The 22,845-nt window shown below is 38.3% G+C and overlaps 1 long non-coding RNA gene across 3 annotated transcripts in view; it reads left to right on the top strand.

Moving 5' to 3' along the window:
* The window catches only part of LOC125107708 (uncharacterized), a 60,107-nt gene that overhangs the window by 3,155 nt on the left and 34,107 nt on the right, over positions 1-22,845 (top strand). The gene's annotated exons all lie outside the window — the stretch shown is intronic.

Here is a 22,845-nt window from a genome sequence, read left to right as displayed (position 1 = left end):
ACTTTCAAGAGATACGTATTATAACCTTTATTCAATAAATATAACTAAACTGACATATTTTATTATTTTTTCAAGATTTTATTTATTTTAGAGAGAGAGTGTACAAGAGGGCGAGAGAGTGTGAGATTCTCAAGCAGACTTCCTGCCAAGTGTGGAACCCTACATGGGGCCCAGTCTCACAACCCTAAGATCATAACCTGAGCCGAAAACAAGAGTCATACACTTGACTGAGTTACCCAGGCACCCCAAAACTGACACATTTTACATTTCTTGAAAACCTACCTCTAAATTTGATTTTAGAAAGTAACTATTATTGCTCACTAATGAAATCTGTACTTAGATGCTTTGACTAATTTCCTGGTTGGCAATGGTTCATAACAATTTTAAAGTTTGCTGTTACCCATTTTTCCCACCCCTATATATAAGTAAGTGAACAATAAGAATCCAAACACTTAATCACATATGGATATTTATTATTTAAAAGAACCCATGATAAGTCCTTTTTATGAATTAAATAAACTTGTAATGCTAAAGAGATTAATTTTACTTTTTCAGCTGTAATTGTTGTCATTTTCTCACCTGAGAGTACATCCTTAAATGTTGTCTTACTTGGAGCATTTTTATAACTTATAACATTTATAACTTATAACTTATAACTTATAGCATTTTATAACTTATAACACTTCTATTTCAATTTTTACAAAATGTCCTGCTGAGCAATTGTAGAGCATTTTCTAAATTGCTAAATCAAGCAAATACAGGATTCTTTTTTTTTTTACTACTTTTGTCTTTTAACATTCATACTGGCTTTATAAAAGTGATTGATCTATTACTTTTATTGTATATTTGCTTTTACCGATAAAACTCTTTCTTTCATAATTTTCTTATTTCTAGTTATGGCCTTGTCTTTCTTTCTTCTTTCTTTCTTTTTTCCTTTCTTTCTTTTAATCTATTTTTGAGAGCAAGCAAGAGAGAACACAGATGGGAGGGGAGGGCCACAGAGAGAGGGAGAAGCAGACTCCCTGAGCATGGGGCCAGGTGTGGGGCTTGATCCTAGGAGGTCCCTTAACCTGTCCTCATTTTAAAAATTCTTTTATCTTTTTGTTTTTTGGCTTGGATGACTTCTGCTACCCTGTCCTATAGATCACTGATCTGTTCATCTGCAGCTTTTAATCTGCTGTTGATTCCCACTGGTGTATTTTTCATTTCAGTTATTGTATTTTTCAGCTCAGATTGGTTCTTCTTTATATTTTCTCTTTGTTGAAGTTCTCACTGAATCCATCCATTCTTCTCCCAAGTTTGCTGAGCATTTTTATGACCATTTCTTTGAACTCTTTGTCAGGTAGATTACTTATCTCTGTTTCATTTAGTTATTTTACTGAAGTGTTGTATTGTTCTTTCATTTGGGACATATTCCTCTATCTCCTCATTTTGTCTGACTTTCTGTGTTTATTTCTGAAATTGTTCTTTTCAGTTTTTTTCCCTCTTTGAAGTATGTTGCTTTGAATAATGAATGTTAGGTATAAAGTCAAGGAAGAAGAAACCATTTCTAAGGATTGTCTGATCATTTTTCTTGTTGGAACTGTGGTGGAGTAGGTGGCAGATGACATTGCTCTTCTTTTTCTGAGTTGAGAACACAGGAATCAGGCAGCTGGAGATAAGCTTAGTGACTTTACATACATACTAAGAAAATGGAGGATGTGGCTTAGGTATGTAGCCACAGCCGACTTCCTAATACTTTATTTCAAATTAGGCACTTCCACACAGTTGTAAATGGAACGAACAGATGTTTGATGCCCATCCCACAAAGATGAAAGCAGACCTCAATTCATGTTACTATGGCAGGCATAGCTTTTCAAAGAAGAGATTTGGAAGCACGTAGGCACTGCTTAGTGCCTTTTCCCAAATTCACCCACTAGGTAAATCTCCTTTCCTGTCATGAAGAAGGTAGAGAAATGTTCTCACATGGAAATAAAGGTTTACCTATAATTTCTGAGTGGATTTAATTTATAATTAAAGTTAATCGTGTCTTTTGTACATATGAACTAATGGAGAGGCTAGATGGCAAAGAGAAATCTGTTCAGTGTTTTTAAATTTTGCTATAAATAACTCACAACATAGGTAACTCATTTGTTGATTGATTTTGATAAACCAAGTTTTATTTGAAGGAAATGAATAATTCTTTCAAGGAAGAATTTCCTCAGTTTCAGGTTCTTTGGTTCAATTAAAGATTTTCTTCTTCAAGTTCTCTGTCCCTTCAAGTTAAAAAAATTTGTGCTTATAAATTGAGTATATTGACTGTTACTAATAGGAGTTAAGATAAATTCTCTTCCTTTATTTTTGTTCATGACTGTAAAATTTTATAGTTCAGTTAGAAAGCTGTTTTCTGCCCAATGCTTTAACTTTACTGAGCCACATGACAAAGTTTTATATTCATTTTCTCTGAGTTCTAGTTAAAAATGCATGTATTTTTCCTGAATATTAAGAAGTAACTGGCATAAAACTCTAGGCTCAGTAAGACCTAAAACACATTCCTGGCCTACAACTAGGTAGTTTTTTGACCTCAGGCAAACTACAATCTCTCTGAGGCCTTTTTATCTCTTATGTAAAATTAGGGACTTTGACTAAGTTAGTGAATTTTATACCTCTGGGGAAAAAAATTTTTTTTTCCAAAGAATAGAACTTAACTTTTTTTTTTTTTTGCATTAAACTGTATTTTATAAAACAGAGACAAGTAGATCTGTTTAGCTAAAGGAGAGATGAGACTACACCTGTAGACTTCCTTCTCCTTCAATCCTGCTGTGTCCCAGTGGAACCTTAGATTTCTATGAGCCATAGTTTGAAAACTAACAGTTATGAGAAAATCCTTCTAGTTAATAATTCTTTGAATTAAAATTTGCTGACACATTGTACATTGTTTTTCTGTGTATAATTTTCTTACCCTCCTATTTTTTTTCATAAATGGAAAAGTATAAATGCAAATGCATTCTCCTTATTAGTGGACTTCAAGCTATTTCTACCATCTAAACACAGTTCTCACATGGAAATAAAGGTCACAGAAGTAAATATTTAGGAAAAGTTTTGATGAAAAGATAGTAACATTACTTTGGTAATTCCTTAAGTCATGTCATATAAAAAAGTGTTTTATATTTTACATAGAATTTATTAATGGTATTATAAAATTGCTTCAATAAAAGTTTCTCCCATCAAGTTGTATTGAGTTATTAATTTTACAAGGCTGTCTACTAATGTTGTCAGATTATTAATTTTATAAAGCCTGAATATACTGTTATTGTCAAAAAGTGTTATGATTCCTCAAAAAATTAAAAATAGAAATGCAGTACAATTCAGTAATTCCACTACTGGGAATTTACCCAAAGAAAATGAAAACACTAATTTGAAAAGTTATATGCACTCCTATGTTTTTTTTTTAATCATTTTTTTTAAATTTTCAGCATAACAGTATTCATTGTTTTTGTACCACACCCAGTGCTCCATGCAATCCCTGCCCTCTCTAATACCCACCACCTGGTTCCCCCAAACTCCCACCCCCCCACCTCTTCAAACCCTTCAGATTGTTTTTCAGAGTCCATAGTCTCTCATGGTTCACCTCCACTTCCAATTTACCCCAACTCCCTTCTCCTAACTCCCCATGTCCTCCATGCTATTTGTTATGCTCCACAAATAAGTGAAACCATATGATAATTGACTCTCTCTGCTTGACTTATTTCACTCAGCATAATCTCTTCCAGTCCTGTCCATGTTGCTACAAAAGTTGGGTATTCATCCTTTCTGCTGGAGGCATAATACTCCATAGTGTATATGGACCACATCTTCCTTATCCATTCGTCTGTTGAAGGGCATCTTGGTTCTTTCCACAGTTTGGCAACCGTGGCCATTGCTGCTATAAACATTGGGGTACAGATGGCCCTTCTCTTCACTACATCTGTATCTTTGGGGTAAATACCCAGTAGTGCAATTGCAGGGTCATAGGGAAGTTCTATTTTTAATTTCTTGAGGAATCTCCACACTATTTTCCAAAGAGGCTGCACCAACTTGCATTCCCACCAACAGTGTAAGAGGGTTCCCCTTTCTCCACATCCCCTCCAACACATGTTGTTTCCTGTCTTGCTAATTTTGGCCATTCTAACTGGTATAAGGTGGTATCTCAATGTGGCTTTAATTTGAATCTCCCTGATGGCTAGTGATGATGAACATTTTTTCATGTGTCTGATAGCCATTTGTATGTCTTCGTTGGAGAAGTGTCTGTTCATATCTTCTGCCCATTTTTTGATATGATTATCTGTTTTGTGTGTGTTGAGTTTGAGGAGTTCTTTATAGATTCTGGATATCAATCTTTTGTCTGTACTGTCATTTGCAAATATCTTCTCCCATTCCGTGGGTTGCCTCTTTGTTTTCTTGACTGTTTCCTTTGCTGTGCAGAAGCTTTTGATTTTGATGAAGTCCCAAAAGTTTATTTTGGCTTTTGTTTCCTTTGCCTTTGGAGACATATCTTGAAAGAAGTTGCTGTACTAACAATGAAAATACAGAAAGGGAAATTAGAGAATCGATTCCATTTACTATAGCACCAAGAACCATAAGATACCTGGGAATAAACATAACCAAAGAGGTAAAGGATCTGTACTCAAGGAACTACAGAACACTCATAAAAGAAATTGAAGAAGACACAAAAAGATGGCAGACCATCCCATGCTCTTGGATCGGAAGAATAAACATTGTTAAAATGTCTATACTGCCTAGAGCAATCTATACTTTTAATGCCATTCCAATCAAAACTTCACCGGTATTCTTCAAAGAGCTGGAGCAAATAATCCAAAAATTTGTATGGAACCAGAAGAGACCACAAATCGCTAAGGAAATGTTGAAAAACAAAAATAAAACTGGGGGCATCACGTTACCTGATTTCAAGCTTTACTACAAAGCTGTGATCACCAAAACAGCATGGTACTGGCATAAAAACAGACACAGAGACCAGTGGAACAGAGTAGAGAGCCCAGATATGGACCCTCAACTCTATGGTCAGTTAATCTTCGACAAAACGGGAAAAAATATACAGTGGAAAAAAGACAGTCTCTTCAATAAATGGTGCTGGGAAAACTGGGTCACTATATGTAGAATTTGTATACCATTCTCTTACACCGTACACTCCTATGTTTTTTGAAACATTATTTACAATAACCAAAATATGGAAGCAACCTCAGTGTCCATCAATAGATGAATAGATAAAGAAGATTTGTGATATATATACAATGAAATATTTATTCAGCTATAAAAAAGAATAGGATCGTGCCATTTGTGACAACATTAGTAGACCTAGTATTATGCTAAGTGAAATAACACAGAGAAAGGCATATACCATATGATTTCACTTCTGCATGGAATCTAAAAAACTAAACTACTAATAGCCTTCTGGTGACTAGAAGCCTTACTGATAACATAAATAGTTCATTAACACAGGTTTTGTACATTACATGTATTATATACTATATTCTCACAATAAAGCTAGAGAAAAAATGTTATTAAGAAAAACATAAGAGAATATACACTAAAATACAGTATCAAAAAAAGTCCATGTGTAAGTAGAATAGACCAGCACCATTCAAACCCATGTTGGTCAAGGGTCAGCTGTGTATTACAAGTATTCCCATCTAGAATTTTCTTACATAGACCTTTCTCATAAAAGGTACCCTCTCATTGAATGCCCAAAAAGCAGTCTAATGCAGGGTACTGAGGGTCGCCTGGGTGGCTTAGTTGGTTAAGTGACTACTTTCAGCTTAGCTCATGATTCCTCGGTCCTGGGATAGAGCCCCACTTCAGGCTGTCTGCTAAGTGGGGAGTCTGCTATTTCCTCCCCCTCTGCCTCTTCCCCTACTTGTGCTCTCTATCTTTCATTCTGTCTCAAATAAATAAATCAATAAAATTGCTGGTATAAACATTGGGGTACAGGTGCCCCTTTGAATCAATATATTTATATCTTTGGGGTAAATCCATAGTAGTACAATTGCTAGGTCATTGGGTAGCTCTATTCTCAGCTCTTTGAGGAACCACCATACTGTTATCCAGAGTGGCTGTAACAGCTTACATTCCCACCAACAGTGTAAGAGGCTTCTGCTTTCTCTGCATGCCTGACAACATCTGTTGTTTCCTGACTTTTTCATTTTAGCCATTCTGACAGGTGTGAGGTAGTATCTCATTGTGCTTTTGATTTGTATTTATTTCCCTGATGCCAAGTGATGTGGAGCATTTTTTTCATATCTGTTGCCCATTTGTGTGTCTTCTTTGGAGAAATGTCTGTTCATTTCTCCTACCCATTTCTTGACAAGATTGTTTGTTCTTTGGGTGTTGAGTTTGACAAGTTCTTTATATATTTTGGATACTAGCCCCTTATCTGATATGTCAATTGCAAATATCACTTTCCATTCTGTAGGTCATCTTTTAGTGTTGTCAGTTGCTTCCTTTGCTATGCAAAACCTTTTTATCTTAATGAAGTCTTTGTTTCCCTTGCCTTTGCAGACGTGTCTAGCAAGAAGTTGCTTTGGCCAAAGTCAGAGAGAATACAACCTGTGTTGTCTTCTAGGATTTTTTTTTTTATATAATTTTTTTATTTTTTTCAGCATAACAGTATTCATTATTTTTGCACCACACCCAGTGCTCCATGCAATCCGTGCCCTCTACAATACCCACCACCTGGTGCCCCCAACCTCCCACCCCCCACCCCTTCAAAATTCTCAGATCGTTTTTCAGAGTCCATAGTCTCTCATGGTTCACCTCCCCTTCCAATTTCCCTCAACTCCCTTCTCCTCTCCATCTCCCCTTGTCCTCCATGCTATTTGTTATGCTCCACAAATAAGTGAAACCATATGATAATTGACTCTCTCTACTTGACTTATTTCACTCAGCATCATCTCTTCCAGTCCCGTCCATGTTGCTACAAAACTTGGGGATTCATCCTTTCTTTCTTTTTTTTTTTTTTTTTTTTTTACAGCTTTATAAACATATATTTTTATCCCCAGGGGTACAGGTCTGCGAATCGCCAGGTTTACACACTTCACAACACTCACCATAGCACACACCCTCCCCGATATCCATAACCCCATCCCCTCTCCAAACCCCCTCCCCCCATCAACCCTCAGTTTGTTTTGTGAGATTAAGAGTCACTTATGGTTTGTCTCCCTCCCAATCCCATCTTGTTTCATTTACTCTTCTCCTACCCCCTCGACCCCCCATGTTGCATCTCCTCTCCCTCATATCAGGGAGATCATATGATAGTTGTCTTTCTCCGATTGACTTATTTCGCTAAGCATGATACCCTCTAGTTCCATCCACGTCGTCGCAAATGGCAAGATTTCATTTCTTTTGATGGCTGCATAGTATTCCATTGTGTATATATACCACATCTTCTTTATCCATTCGTCTGTAGATGGACATCTAGGTTCTTTCCATAGTTTGGCTATTGTAGACATTGCTGCTATAAACATTCGGGTGCATGTGCCCCTTCGGATCACTATGTTTGTATCTTTAGGGTAAATACCCAGCAGTGCAATTGCAGGGTCATAGGGTAGTTCTATTTTCAACATTTTGAGGAACCTCCATGCTGTTTTCCAGAGTGGTTGCACCAGCTTGCATTCCCACCAACAGTGTAGGAGGGTTCCCCTTTCTCCGCATCCTCGCCAGCATCTGTCATTTCCTGACTTGTTAATTTTAGCCATTCTGACTGGTGTGAGGTGATATCTCATGGTGGTTTTGATTTGTATTTCCCTGATGCCGAGTGATATGGAGCACTTTTTCATGTGTCTGTTGGCCATCTGGATGTCTTCTTTGCAGAAATGTCTGTTCATGTCCTCTGCCCATTTCTTGATTGGATTATTTGTTCTTTGGGTGTTGAGTTTGCTAAGTTCTTTATAGATTTTGGACACTAGCCCTTTATCTGATATGTCATTTGCAAATATCTTCTCCCATTCTGTCAGTTGTCTTTTGGTTTTGTTCACTGTTTCCTTTGCTGTGCAAAAGCTTTTGATCTTGATAAAATCCCAAAAGTTCATTTTTGCCCTTGCTTCCCTTGCCTTTGGTGATGTTCCTAGGAAGATGTTGCTGCGGCTGACGTCGAAGAGGTTGCTGCCTGTGTTCTCCTCGAGGATTTTGATGGATTCCTTTCTCACATTGAGATCCTTCATCCATTTTGAGTCTATTTTCGTGTGTGGTGTAAGGAAATGATCCAATTTCATTTTTCTGCATGTGGCTGTCCAATTTTCCCAACACCATTTATTGAAGAGGCTGTCTTTGTTCCATTGGACATTCTTTCCTGCTTTGTCGAAGATGAGTTGACCATAGAGTTGAGGGTCCATTTCTGGGCTCTCTATTCTGTTCCATTGATCTATGTGTCTGTTTTTGTGCCAGTACCATGCTGTCTTGATGATGACAGCTTTGTAATAGAGCTTGAAGTCCGGAATTGTGATGCCACCAACTTTGGCTTTCTTTTTCAATATTCCTTTGGCTATTCGAGGTCTTTTCTGGTTCCATATAAATTTTAGGATTATTTGTTCCATTTCTTTGAAAAAAATGGATGGTACTTTGATAGGAATTGCATTAAATGTGTAGATTGCTTTAGGTAGCATAGACATTTTCACAATATTTATTCTTCCAATCCAGGAGCATGGAACATTTTTCCATTTCTTTGTGTCTTCCTCAATTTCTTTCATGAGTACTTTATAGTTTTCTGTGTATAGATTCTTAGTCTCTTTGGTTAGGTTTATTCCTAGGTATCTTATAGTTTTGGGTGCAATTGTAAATGGGATGGACTCCTTAATTTCTCTTTCTTCTGTCTTGTTGTTGGTGTAGAGAAATGCAACTGATTTCTGTGCATTGATTTTATTTCCTGACACGTTACTGAATTCCTGTACAAGTTCTAGCAGTTTTGGAGTGGAGTCTTTTGGGTTTTCCACATAGAGTATCATATCATCTGCGAAGAGTGATAGTTTGACTTCTTCTTTGCCGATTTGGATGCCTTTAATTTCCTTTTGTTGTCTGATTGCTGAGGCTAGGACTTCTAGTACTATGTTGAATAGCAGTGGTGATAACGGACATCCCTGCCGTGTTCCTGACCTTAGCGGAAAAGCTTTCAGTTTTTCTCCATTGAGAATGATATTTGCGGTGGGTTTTTCATAGATGGCTTTGATAATATTGAGGTATGTGCCATCTATCCCTACACTTTGAAGAGTTTTGATCAGGAAGGGATGCTGTACTTTGTCAAATGCTTTTTCAGCATCTATGGAGAGTATCATATGGTTCTTGTTCTTTCTTTTATTAATGTGTTGTATCACATTGATTGATTTGCGGATGTTGAACCAGCCTTGCAGCCCTGGAATAAATCCCACTTGGTCGTGGTGAATAATCATTTTAACGTACTGTTGAATCCTATTGGCTAGTATTTTGGCGAGAATTTTTGCATCTGTGTTCATCAAGGATATTGGTCTGTAGTTCTCTTTTTTGTTGGGATCCTTGTCTGGTTTTGGGATCAAGGTGATGCTGGCCTCATAAAATGAGTTTGGAAGTTTTCCTTCTATTGCTATTTTTTGGAACAGTTTCAGGAGAATAGGAATTAGTTCTTCTTTAAATGTTTGGTAGAATTCCCCCGGGAAGCCGTCTGGCCCTGGGCTTTTGTTTGTTTGGAGATTTTTGATGACTGTTTCAATCTCCTTACTGGTTATGGGTCTGTTCAGGCTTTCTATTTCTTCCTGGTTCAGTTGTGGTAGTTTATATGTCTCTAGGAATGCATCCATTTCTTCCAGATTGTCAAATTTGTTGGCGTAGAGTTGCTCATAGTATGTTCTTATAATTGTCTGTATTTCTTTGGTGTTCGTTGTGATCTCTCCTCTTTCATTCATGATTTTATTTATTTGGGTCCTCTCTCTTTTCTTTTTGATAAGTCTGGCCAGGGGTTTATCAATCTTATTAATTCTTTCAAAGAACCAGCTCCTAGTTTCGTTGATTTGTTCTATTGTTTTTTTGGTTTCTATTTCATTGATTTCTGCTCTGATCTTTATGATTTCTCTTCTCCTGCTGAGTTTAGGGTTTCTTTCTTGTTCTTTCTCCAGCTCCTTTAGGTGTAGGGTTAGGTTGTGTACCTGAGACCTTTCTTGTTTCTTGAGAAAGGCTTGTACCGCTATATATTTTCCTCTCATGACTGCCTTTGTTGTGTCCCACAGATTCTGAACTGTTGTGTTTTCATTATCATTTGTTTCCATAAATTTTTTCAATTCTTCTTTGATTTCCTGGTTGACCCATTCATTCTTTAGAAGGATGCTGTTTAGTCTCCATGTATTTGGGTTCTTTCCAAATTTCCTCTTGTTATTGAGTTCTAGCTTTAGAGCATTGTGGTCTGAAAATATGCAGGGAATGATCCCAATCTTTTGATACCGGTTGAGACCTGATTTAGGACCAAGAATGTGATCTATTCTGGAGAATGTTCCATGTGCACTAGAGAAGAATGTGTATTCTGTTGCTTTGGGATGAAATGTTCTGAATATATCTGTGATGTCCATCTGGTCCAGTGTGTCATTTAAGGCCTTGATTTCCTTGTTGATCTTTTGCTTGGATGATCTGTCCATTTCAGTGAGGGGAGTGTTAAAATCCCCTACTATTATTGTATTCTTGTCGATGTGTTTCTTTGATTTTGTTATTAATTGGTTTATATAGTTGGCTGCTCCCACGTTAGGGGCATAGATATTTATAATTGTTAGATCTTCTTGTTGGACAGTTCCTTTGAGTATGATATAGTGTCCTTCCTCATCTCTTATTATAATCTTTGGCTTAAAATCTAATTGATCTGATATAAGGATTGCCACTCCTGCTTTCTTCTGATGTCCATTAGCATGGTAAATTCTTTTCCACCCCCTCACTTTAAACCTGGAGGTGTCTTCAGGTGTAAGATGAGTTTCTTGTAGGCAACATATAGATGGTTTTTGTTTTTTTATCCATTCTGATACCCTGTGTCTTTTGATTGGGGCATTTAGCCCATTAACATTCAGGGTAAGTATTGAGAGATATGAATTTAGTGCCATTGTATTGCCTGTAAGGTGACTGTTATTGTATATTGTCTCTGTTTCTTTCTGATCTACTTTGAGGGTCTCTCTTTGCTTAGAGGACCCCTTTCAATATTTCCTGTAGAGCTGGTTTGGTATTTGCAAATTCTTTCAGTTTTTGTTTGTCCTGGAAGCTTTTAATCTCTCCGTCTATTTTCAATGATAGCCTAGCTGGATATAGTATTCTTGGCTGCATGTTTTTCTCATTTAGTACTCTGAATATATCATGCCGGCTCTTTCTGGCCTGCCAGGTCTCTGTGGATAAGTCTGCTGCCAATCTAATATTTTTACCATTGTACGTTACAGACTTCTTTTCCCGGGCTGCTTTCAGGATCTTTTCTTTGTCACTAAGACTTGTCAATTTTACTATTAGGTGACGGGGTGTAGACCTATTCTTATTGATCTTGAGGGGGCTTCTCTGAACCTCCTGGATTTTGATGCTTGTTCCCTTTTCCATATTGGGGAAATTCTCTCCAATAATTCTCTCCAATATACCTTCTGCTCCCCTCTCCGTTTCCTCTTCTTCTGGAATCCCAATTATTCTAATGTTGTTTCGTCTTATGGTGTCACTTATCTCTCGAATTCTCCCCTCGTGGTCCAGTAGCTGTTTGTCCCTCTTTTGCTCAGCTTCTTTATTCTCTGTCATTTGGTCTTCTATATCGCTAATTCTTTCTTCTGCCTCATTTATCCTAGCAGTGAGAGCCTCCATTTTTGATTGCACCTCATTAATAGCTTTTTTGATTTCAACTTGGTTAGATTTTAGTTCTTTTATTTCTCCAGAAAGGGCTTTTATATCTCCCGAGAGGGTTGCTTTAATATCTTCCATGCCTTTTTCAAGCCCGGCTAGAACCTTGAGAATCATCATTCTGAACTCTATATCTGACATATTACCAATGTCTGTATTGATTAGGTCCCTAGCCTTTGGTATTGCCTCTTGTTCTTTTTTTTGTTGTGAATTTTTCCGCCTTGTCATTTTGTCCAGATAAGAGTTTATGAAGGAGCAAGTAAAATACTAAAAGGGTGGCAACAACCCCAGGAAAATATGCTTTAGCCAAATCAGAAGAGATCCTGAATTGTGAGGGGGGAGAAAGGGGATAAAAAGGGGTTCAGAAAGAAAGAAAAAAAAAACTATTAAAAAAAAGAAAGCCGATAAAGAAAAAATATAAAAAGAGGAAAAAATATATATATATATTAGATAAACTATTTAAAAAACGTTAAAAAAAAGAAAACGGTAAAAGTTAAAAAAAAATTTAGCAGAAGAAGAGAAAAAGAAAAAAAAAATTGAAAAAGAAAAAAATATTAAATTAACTGCAAGGCTAAAAAATCATGGGGAGAAAGCCATGAGTTCCATGCTTTGCTTTCTTCTCCTCTGGAATTCCGCCGTTCTCCTTGGTAGGTGAACTTGGTCCTGGCTGGGTTTCCCGTTGATCTTCTGGGGGAGGGGCCCGTTGTAGTGATTCTCAAGCGTCTTTTCCCCAGGCGGAGTTGCACCGCCCTTACCTGGGGCCGCGCTGAGTCATCCGCTCGGGTTCGCTTTCGGGAGCTTTTGTTCCCTGAGCGCTTTCCGTAGAGTCCGGAGGACGGGAATAAAGATGGTGGCCTCCCGGTCTCCGGCCCGGAGGAGCCGAGAGCCCGGGGCCCCACTCCTCAGTGCGCCCTCAGAGAACAGCGCCAAATGACTCCCGTCACCCTGGCCTCCGGCCGCGCTCCGAGCTGACCGAGCCCGCGACCGGTTCCAGGCAACCCTGAGCTGAGAGTCACTCCTCGGCTCTGTCTCTGCAGCCGGCTTCCCCGTTCTAATACCGGTAAGCTCTGCGACACTGAGACACCCCCGATCCTTCTGCGACCCTGCGGGACCTGAGGCCGCGCTTACCCCACCTGGGCTTCACCCCAGTTAAGCCTCTGGAGCGATGTCCCTCAGCGGAACAGACTTTTAAAAGTCCTGATTTTGCTCCGTTGCTCCGCCGCTCGCCGGGAGCCGGCCCCTCCCCCCACGGTCTATCTTCTCGTCGCTTTGGATTCACTTCTCCGCCAGTCCTACCTTGCAGAAAGTGGTTGATTTTCTGTTTCTGGAATTGCTGTTCTTCTTCTCTTCAATCTCCCGTTGGATTTGTAGGTGTTTGCAATCTTTAGGTAAGCTATTTAGCTGATCTCCCGCTACACGAAGTAGTCTCAGCCTGCTACTTCTCCGCCATCTTGACTCCTATGTCTTCTAGGATTTTGATGGGTTCCTGTCTCACATGTAGATCTTAGATCCATTTTGAATCTTATTTTTTTTAAAAGATTTTATTTATTTTACAGAATGAGAGAGAGATCACAAGTAGGCAGAGAGGCAGGCAGAGAGAGAGAGGGGAGGAAGCAGGCTCCCTGCTGAGCAGAGAGCCCGATGCGGGGCTCGATCCCAGGACCTGGGATCATGACCTGAGCTGAAGGCAGAGGCCTTAACCCACTGAGCCACCCAGGCGCCCCGAATCTTATTTTTATGTGTGGTGTAAGAAGATGGTCCAGTTTCATTTTTCTGCTTGTGGCTGTCCAGTTTTCCCAACACCATTTGTTGGAATGACTGTCTTTTGTTACATTGGACATTCTTTCCTGCTTTGTCACAGATTAGTTGACCATAGAGTTGAGGCTCCATTTCTGGGCTCTCTATTCTGTTCCATTGACCTATGTGTCTGTTTTTGTGCCTATACCATACTGTCTTGATGATGACAGCTTTGTCATAGAGCTTGAACTCCGGAATTGTGATCCACTAGCTTTGGTTTCCTTTTTCAACATTCCTTTGGCTATTTGAGGTCTTTCCTGGTTCCATACAAATCTTAGGATTATTTGTACCAGCTCTGAAAAAATGTTGATGGTATTTTGATAGGGATTGTGTTGAATGTATAGATTGCTCTGGGAGGCATAGACATTTTAACAGAATTTGTTCTTCCAATCCATGAGCATGGAAGGTTTTTCCATTTCTTTGTGTCTTCCTCAGTTTCTCTCGAGTGTTCTATTGTTTTCAGAGTATTGATCACTTGCCTCTTTGTTTGGGTTTATTCCTAGGTATCTTAAAGGTTTTTGGTGCGATTGTAAATGGGTTTGACTCCTTAATTTCTCTTTCTTCTATCTCATTGTTGATGTATAGAAATGCAACTGATTTCTGTGCATTGATTTTATATCCTGCCACTTTGCTGAATTCCTCTAGGACTTCTAACAATTTTTGAGTGGAGTCTTTTGGGTTTTCCACATAGAATATCACATCATCTGCAAAGAGTGAGAGTTTGACTTCTTGCTGATTCAGATGCTTTTATTTCTTTTTGTTGTCTGATTGCTGAGGCTAGGACTTCTAGTACTATGTTGAACAACAGTGATGAGAGTAGCCATCCCTGCCATGTTCCTGACCTTAGGGGTGAAGCTCTCAGTTTTTCCCCATTGAAAATGATACTCGCTGTGGGCTTTTTGTAGATGGCTTTTATGATATTTAGGTATGTTCCCTCTATCCCTGCACCATGAAGAGTTTTAATGAAGAAGGGATGCTGTACTTTGTCAGATGGTTTTTCTGAATCTATTGAGAGTATCATATGGTTCTTGTCCTTTCTTTTATTAACGTATTGTGTCACACTGATTGATTTGTGGATGTTGAACCACCCTTGAAGACCAGGAATAAGTCCCACTTGGTCATGGTGAATAATCCTTTTAATGTACTGTTGGTTCCTGTTGGCTACTGTCTTGGTGAGAATTTTTGCATCCGTATTTATCAGCAGTATTGGTCTGTAATTCTCCTTTTTCTGGGGGTTTTGGGATCAAGGTAATGCTGGCCTCATAGAAAGAGTTTGGAAGTTTTCCATCCATTTTTATTTTTTGAGACAGCTTCAGAAGAATAGGTGTTAATTCCTCTTTAAATGTTTGGTGGAACTCTCCAGGGAAGCCATCTGGCCCTGGAGTTTTGTTTGTTGGGAGATTTTTGATGACTGCTTCAGTTTCCTTGCTGGTTATGGGTCTGTTCAGGTTTTTCTGTTACCATTTCTTCCAGATTGCCTAATTTGTTGGCAAATAGTTGTTCATTATACGTTCTTAAAATTGTTTGTGTTTCCTTGGTGTTGGTTGTGATCTCTCTTCTTTCATTCATGATTTTATTAATTTGTGTCCTTTCTCTCTTTTTTTTTCCTGCAAAGTCTGGCCAGGGGTTTATCAATCCTATTACTTCTTTCAAAGAGCCAGATCCTAGTTTTGTTGCTGTGTTCTACTGTACTTTCCGTTTCTATTTCATTGATTTCTGCTCTGGTCATATTAATTCTCTTCTCCTGCTGGATTTAGGCTTTCTTTGCTGTTGCTTCTCCAGCTCCTTTAGGGGGAAGGTTAGGTTGTGTATTTAGGACCTTTCTTGTTTCTTGAGAAAGGCTTGTATTGCTCTATACTTCCCTCTTCAGGACTGCCTTGGCTGCATCCCAAAGATTTTGAATGGTTGTGTTTTCATTTTCCTTTGTTTCCATGAATTCTTTTACTTGTTTGTTAATTTCCTGGTTGACCCATTCATTCTTTAGTCAGATGCTCTTTAGCCTCCGTGTATTTGAGATCTTCCCAAATTTCCTCTTGTGGTTGTGTTCAAGTTTGAAGGGACTGTGGTCTGGAAATATGCAGGGAATGATCCCAAACTTTTGGTACTGGTTGAGACCTGATTTGTGATCCAGTATGTGATCTCTTCTGGAGAAAGCTCCATGTGCACTGGAGAAGAATATGTATTCTGTGGCTTTGGGATGGAATGCTCTGAATATATCTGTGAAGTCCATCTGGTCCACTGTGTCATTCAAAGCCCTTGTGTCCTTGTTGATCTTCTGCTTAGATGACCTGTCCATTGCAGTGAGTGAGGTGTAAAAGTCCCCTACTATTTATTGTATCATGCTCAATGTGTTTCTTTAATTTTGTTATTAGTTAGCTTATGTAATTGGCTGCTCCCATGTTAGGGGCATAAATCATGACAATTGTTGGATCTTCTTTTTGGAGAGACCCTTTAATTATGATAGTGTCTTTCCAAATCTCTTATGATGGCCTTTGGCCTAAAATCTAATTTGTCTGATAGAAGGATTACCATCCCGGCTTTCTTTTGATGTCCATTAGAATGGTAAATGGTTTTCCATCCCCTCACTTTCAATCTGGAGGTGTCCCTGGGTCTAAAATGAGTCTCTTGCAGATAGCATATTGAAGGGTCTTGCTTTTTTATCAAATCTGATACCCTATGTCTTTTGATTGGGGAATGTGGCCCATTGACTTTCAGGGTAATTATCGAAAGATATGAACTGAGTGCCATTGTAATACCTGTAATGTCATTGTTTCTGTATATTGTCTCAGTTCCTTTCTGGTCTATCTCACTTTGGGGCTCTCTTTGCTTAAAGGATCCTCTTTAGTATTTCTTGCAGGGCTGATTTGGTGGTCACAAATTTTTTAGTTTCTGTTTGTCCTGGAAACTCTTTATCTCTCCTTGTATTTTTTTTAAATACTCCCAAAATTGAACCAGGAAGAAATTGACAACCTGAATAGACCAATATCTAGTAACGAGATTGAAGCAGTGATCAAAAACCTCCCAAAAAACAAGAGCCCAGGACCTGATGGATTCCCTGGGGAATTCTACCAAACTTTCAAAGAACAAATAACACCTATTCTCCTGAAGCTGTTTCAAAAAATTGAAGCAGAAGGAATATTTCCCGACTCTTTTTATGAAGTCAGCATTACCTTGATCCCCAAACCAGGCAAAGATCCTACCAAAAAGGAGAATTTCAGACCAATATCACTGATGAATATGGATGCTAAGATTCTCAACAAGATCCTACCAAATAGGATCCAACAGCACATTAAAAAGATTATCCACCATGACCAGGTGGGATTCATTCCTGGGCTACAAGGATGGTTCAATATTCGCAAATCAATCAATGTGATAAAACAAATTAATAAGAGAAGAGAGAAGAACCACATGGTCCTCTCAATTGATGCAGAAAAAGCATTTGACAAAATCCAGCATCCATTCCTGATTAAAACGCTTCAAAGTATAGAGATAGAGGGAACATTCCTGAACTTCATAAAATCTATCTATGAAAGATCCACAGCAAATATCATCCTCATTGGGAAAAAGCTTGCAGCCTTCCCGTTAAGATCAGGAACACGACAAGGATGCCCACTCTCACCACTCTTGTTCAACATAGTATTAGAAGTCCTAGCAACAGCAATCAGACAACAAAGAGAAATAAAAGTATCCAAATTGGCAACGAAGAAGTCAAAGTCTCTCTCTTCGCAGATGACATGATTCTTTATATGGAAAACCCAAAAGACTCCACCCCAAACTACTAGAACTCATACAACAATTCAGCAACATGGCAGGATACAAAGTCAATGTACAGAAATCAGTGGCTTTCTTATACACTAACAATGAAAATACAGAAAGGGAAATTAGAGAATCGATTCCATTTACTATAGCACCAAGAACCATAAGATACCTGGGAATAAACATAACCAAAGAGGTAAAGGATCTGTACTCGAGGAACTACAGGACTCATGAAAGAAACTGAACAAGACACAAAAAGATGGAAGACCATTCCATGCCCTTGGATCAGAAGAATAAACATTGTTAAGATGTCTATACTGCCTAGAGCAATCTATACTTTTAATGCCATTCTGATCAAAATTCCACCAGTATTTTTCAAAGAGCTGGAGCAAATAATCCTAAAATTTGTATGGAATCAGAAGAGACCCCAAATCGCTAAGGAAATATTGAAAAACAAAAATAAAACTGGGGGCATCACGTTACCTGATTTCAAGCTTTACTACAAAACTGTGATCACCAAGACAGCATGGTACTGGCATAAAAACAGACACAGTGGAACAGAGTAAGAGCCCAGATATGGACCCTCAACTCTATGGTCAAATAATCTTCAACAAAACAGGAAAAAATATACAGTGGAAAAAAGGCAGTCTCTTCAATGAATGGTGCTGGGAAAACTGGACAGCTATATGTAGAAGAATGAAACTCGACCATTCTCTTACACGGTACACAAAGATAAACTCAAAATGGTTAAAAGACCTCGACACGAGACAGGAATCCATCAGAATCCTAAAGGAGAACATAGGCAGTAACCTCTTTGATATCAGCCACAGCAACTTCTTTCAAGATATGTCTCCAAAGGCAAAGAAAACAAAAGCGAAGATGAACTTTTGGGACTTCATCAAAATCAAAAGCTTCTGCACAGCAAAGGAAACAGTCAACAAAACAAAGAGGCAACCCACGGAATGGGAGAAGATATTTGCAAATGACAGTACAGACAAAAGGTTGATATCCAGGATCTATAAAGAACTCCTCAAACTCAAGACACACAAAGCAGAATATCATATCAAAAAATGGGCAGAAGATATGAACAGACACTTCTCCAATGAAGACATACAAACGGCTATCAGACACATGAAAAAATGTTCATCATCACTAGCCATCAGGGAGATTCAAATTAAAACCACATTGAGATACCATCTTACACCACTTAGAAAGGCCAAAATTAGCAAGACAGGAAACAACATGTGTTGGAGGGGATGTGGAGAAAGGGGAACCCTCTTACACTGTTGGTGGGAATGCAAGTTGGTGCAGCCACTTTGGAGAACAGTGTGGAGATTCCTCAAGAAATTAAAAATAGAACTTCCCTATGACCCTGCAATTGCACTACTGGGTATTTACCCAAAGATACAGATGTAGTGAAAAGAAGGGCCATCTCCTTCTATTTTGAATGACAGCCTTGCTGAATAAAGTATTCTTGGCTGCATATTGTTCTGGTTTAGCACCCTGACTATACCATGCCAGTCCTTTCTGGCATGTCCTGGGCTGCTTTCTGGATTTTCTCTTTGTCTCTGAAATTTGCAAGCTTCACTACTATATGTCGAGGTGATGGCCTATTCTTATTGATGTTGAAGGGGGTTCTCTGTGCCTCCTGGATTTGAATGCCTTTTTCCTTCCCCGGATTACAGAGGTTCTCTGCTATAATTTCTCAGATATAACTTCTACCACACCTCCTTCCCTCCTCTTCTGGGATCTCAGTTATTCTAATATTGTTTTGCTTTATGGTGTCACCACTTATCTCTTGAATTCTCCCCTCGTGATCCAGTAATTGTTTATCTCTCTCTTTTCTCAACTTCTTTATTCTCCATCATTTTGTCTTCTATGTCACTACTTCTCCTTTCTGTGTCATTTATCCTAGCAGTTAGAGCCTCCAATTTTTTAAATTTGAAATAGTTAATATTTATTAGTTAATTATAGCTCAGTAAGTCTGTAAAAGATAAGTAGTGTTTTATTTCACCATTAACCATTATGTATGTGATGAATTTTTTAAAATTTCTATTCAATTAGCTGATACATTATATATCAGTTTCAGATATAGTGAGTTTTTCCATCTAGTCATTCTGTCTAGAGTTGTCAGTTGTATATAATACCCAGTGCTCTACACATCACATGCCCTCCTTCATGCCCATCATCCAATTACCCCTACCCTATCCCACCTCCCCTTCAGCAAAGTCTGTTTTTTTTCCTATAGTTAAGAGTCTCTCATGATTTGTCTCCCTCTTTGATTTCTTCTATTTAGTGTTCTTTCCCTTCCCTTATGATTCTATGTACTGTTTCTAACATTCCCCATATGTATGAAACAATATGATAACTGTCTTTTTGTGATTGACTTATTTCTCTCCGTATAGTGCCCTCCATTTCCATCCACATCAATGTAAATTGTAAGAGTTCATCCTTTTTGATGGCTTTGTAATATTCCATTGTATTTATATATACACCACATCTTCTTTATCCATTCATCTGTTGATGGACATTTGGGCCGTTTCTACAGTTTGGCTATTGTGGAGATTGTTTCCATAAACATTGGTGTCCAGGTGCCCCTGCAGATCAATATGTTTGCATCTTTGGGGTAAATACCTTGCAGTACAATTACTGGGTCATATTTTTAAATTCTTGAGGAACCTCCATACTGTTTCCAGATGTAGAGCCTCCATTTTTTTTATTGCATCTCCTTAATAACCTTTTGATTTCAACTTGGTAATATTTTTGTTCTTTTATTTCTGTAGAAAGAGATTCTCCGGTGTCTTTTGTGCTTTGTTAAAGCCCAGCTAGTATTTTTATAGTTGTTATTCCAAACTCTAATTCTGCCATCTTACTTATATCCATACTAATTAGGTCCCTGACAGTCATTAGTACCTCCTGTTCTCTTATTTCAGGTGAGTTTTTCCATCTAGTCATTCTGTCTAGAGAAGAATAGAAAATGAGAGAACAAAATACTAAAATAACAACAACCCCAGAGAAATATAATCTTAAACCAATCAGAAGAGACCAAAAACCAAAATTAATTAATTAATTAATTAAAATTTAAAAGGAGAGAGAATATAATCAGACAGGTGATGAGAACAGAGCAATACACTAGATTCTGGGTATATTTTGGTCTGTTTGCTGGAGGAAACTACATCCCAAAATTGTAAAGAAAGAAAAAAAATATATATGCAAAAATAAAGTTAAAGACTATGAAAGGGTAGAATGTAACTATAAAAATTAAAATTAACAAACGTTTAAAAAACCCGAGTTGATAAAATGAGAAATTGGTTGAAATGGAAAAAGAAAAAGAAAATTAAACTTGAAAGATTAAGGAGCCATGAGTTCTATATAGTATTTTCCCCCAGCACTAGAGTTTTGCAGTTCTCTTAAACTTGATTCTGCTTAAACTTGATCCTAGCTGGAAGTTCTTGCTGATTTTCTGGGGGAGGGGCCTTTGAGTTGAGCTGATTCTGGGAGGTCTTTGCTCTGGTGGTATTGCACTGCCCTTGCCAGGGGGCCAGACTAAGTAAGGGCTTCCAGATTCCTCTTTGTGGCTTTTGTTCCCTGACGGTTTTCTGCACCACTTGAGAGGATTAGAATGAAAATGTGAGCCTCCCTGTGTCCAGCCCTAGAGCTGAAAGCGGGCACCCTCCACTCTTCAGTGTGCCCTCACAGAAAATCTGTCAATCACTCTTGTCTCCCTGGTTTCTGTATGCACTCTCGGCATGCCCAACCTTTTAGCATTTTTATTTCAGCCATGCAACCCCCTTTGGAGTTTCCAAACTTGGCAGTCTCCTGTGGCATGCATTCATGCTGCTCCTCCAGGGGGAGGGAGGGAGGTCTTGCCCTGGCTTTCCTGTGTGTTGGGCCCCTACTCTAAGAGCAGTTACCCAGCGGGCTGGGGTTTGTGGTTAATGGCAACACTGAGCTGAAAGCCCCTCCTCTGCTCTTTGCAGCTGGCTTCCCTGCTGAAACACTTGGGAACTCTCCCATACTCAGGCACCCCATTCTTTCTGTGACCTCGGGGATCCTGAGATCAGGCAGTTCTATCTAGTATTCTGACCTACATCTTCACCTGAGTGCTTTTCAAGCAGGGATCTCCCTCACCGGATTAGACTTATAAAAGTTCCAGTTTGCATGCCACCGCTTTATCACTTTCTTATAGGCGGTTTATGCCCCCCCCAACAGTTTATCTTCCCATATATCACTTTGAATCACTTCTCCATGCCACACCTCCTACCTTGCAGAACATGGTCACTTTTCTATTTGTAGAATTATAACAGTTCTTTTCTTAGATCCCAGGTTGAGTTCACAGGTGTTTAGAATGATTTGAAAGCTATCTAGCTGAATTCTAGGGACTGAACAGAACTATGGTCCCCTATGCCTCTGCCATATTCCTCTTCTTCCAGAAGTTATCTATATTTAATAGAACAATATTAATTGTACTTTTTATCAGATTTATCTAAATAGCGTTACATGTATTTCTTCTGTTACCTAAGATTAAAATAAGTCGGGATTTATTTTATTTATGTGATTATCTTTCTATTTAAGCAATCCCTAACTTAGGTTTAGTCTCTAATAGTGTTATTTTAAGTTCACATTTTAAGCTCTATATAATTCCTACAATAATGTCTCTTGTTTAACTTGAACATTATAAATAATATTTGACTTATTTCAAATGCAGCAGGAGTTGGAAAAAAATATATCTAGAGAAGTAGAAGAAGGTATGTTGCCAAATTTCTGAATTAAGATGGTCATTGATTTCTGAAATAAACTATGAATGGTAAATGGCATTGCTTTCCATTGTTTGGATAATAGGTACTATGTTAAAAATTTTAATATATATCTAATAAAAATGTAAAACATAAACATAATGAGGAACATACTTATTCCTCATTTAGTCATCGTGTTTCAGACTTTTTTTAAAAAAAAAATCTCCAAGTGCCTATTTATCTGTTATTTCAAGCTGTAATCTTCCTTCACTTCTGCTGTCCCCCTGGAACTGTCAAGTTGTGGGCTTTCTCAAATCCTTGTTTCTGCTAATGATATAAAACCAAAATTAAAAAAAGAAAGAAAGAAAAAAAAAAGCAGTCTTGTCTTAGGTAATACTTAGTTAACCAATTATAGTTCAAATAGCTGTCACTTGACAGGTGACATTTAAATCTCCAGTCATTGATTTTGTCATTGATTTATCTTTTGCCATTGGGTAAAATTCCAAGCTCCATACATGGTATAAAAACACCCAAATCAGTTTGGTTCTTGACACATTTTTCAGCCTTCTCTGTCGCTAACATTTACCCTACTCTGCTGCTTTGCTCTCGCAACTCTTCAGTGTCGAATACTTGCAATTCCGCAAGTGTTCTTCCTCACTCTCTGTGTATGTTCTTTGTATATGCGTCTTCCCTCTACCTAGCACACTTC

Source organism: Lutra lutra, chromosome 8 (genome assembly GCF_902655055.1).
Source record: "Lutra lutra chromosome 8, mLutLut1.2, whole genome shotgun sequence".
Lineage (NCBI taxonomy): Eukaryota > Metazoa > Chordata > Mammalia > Carnivora > Mustelidae > Lutra > Lutra lutra.
Note: the sequence above shows the minus strand (reverse complement) of the source record. Positions and strands in the feature narration are given on the sequence as shown.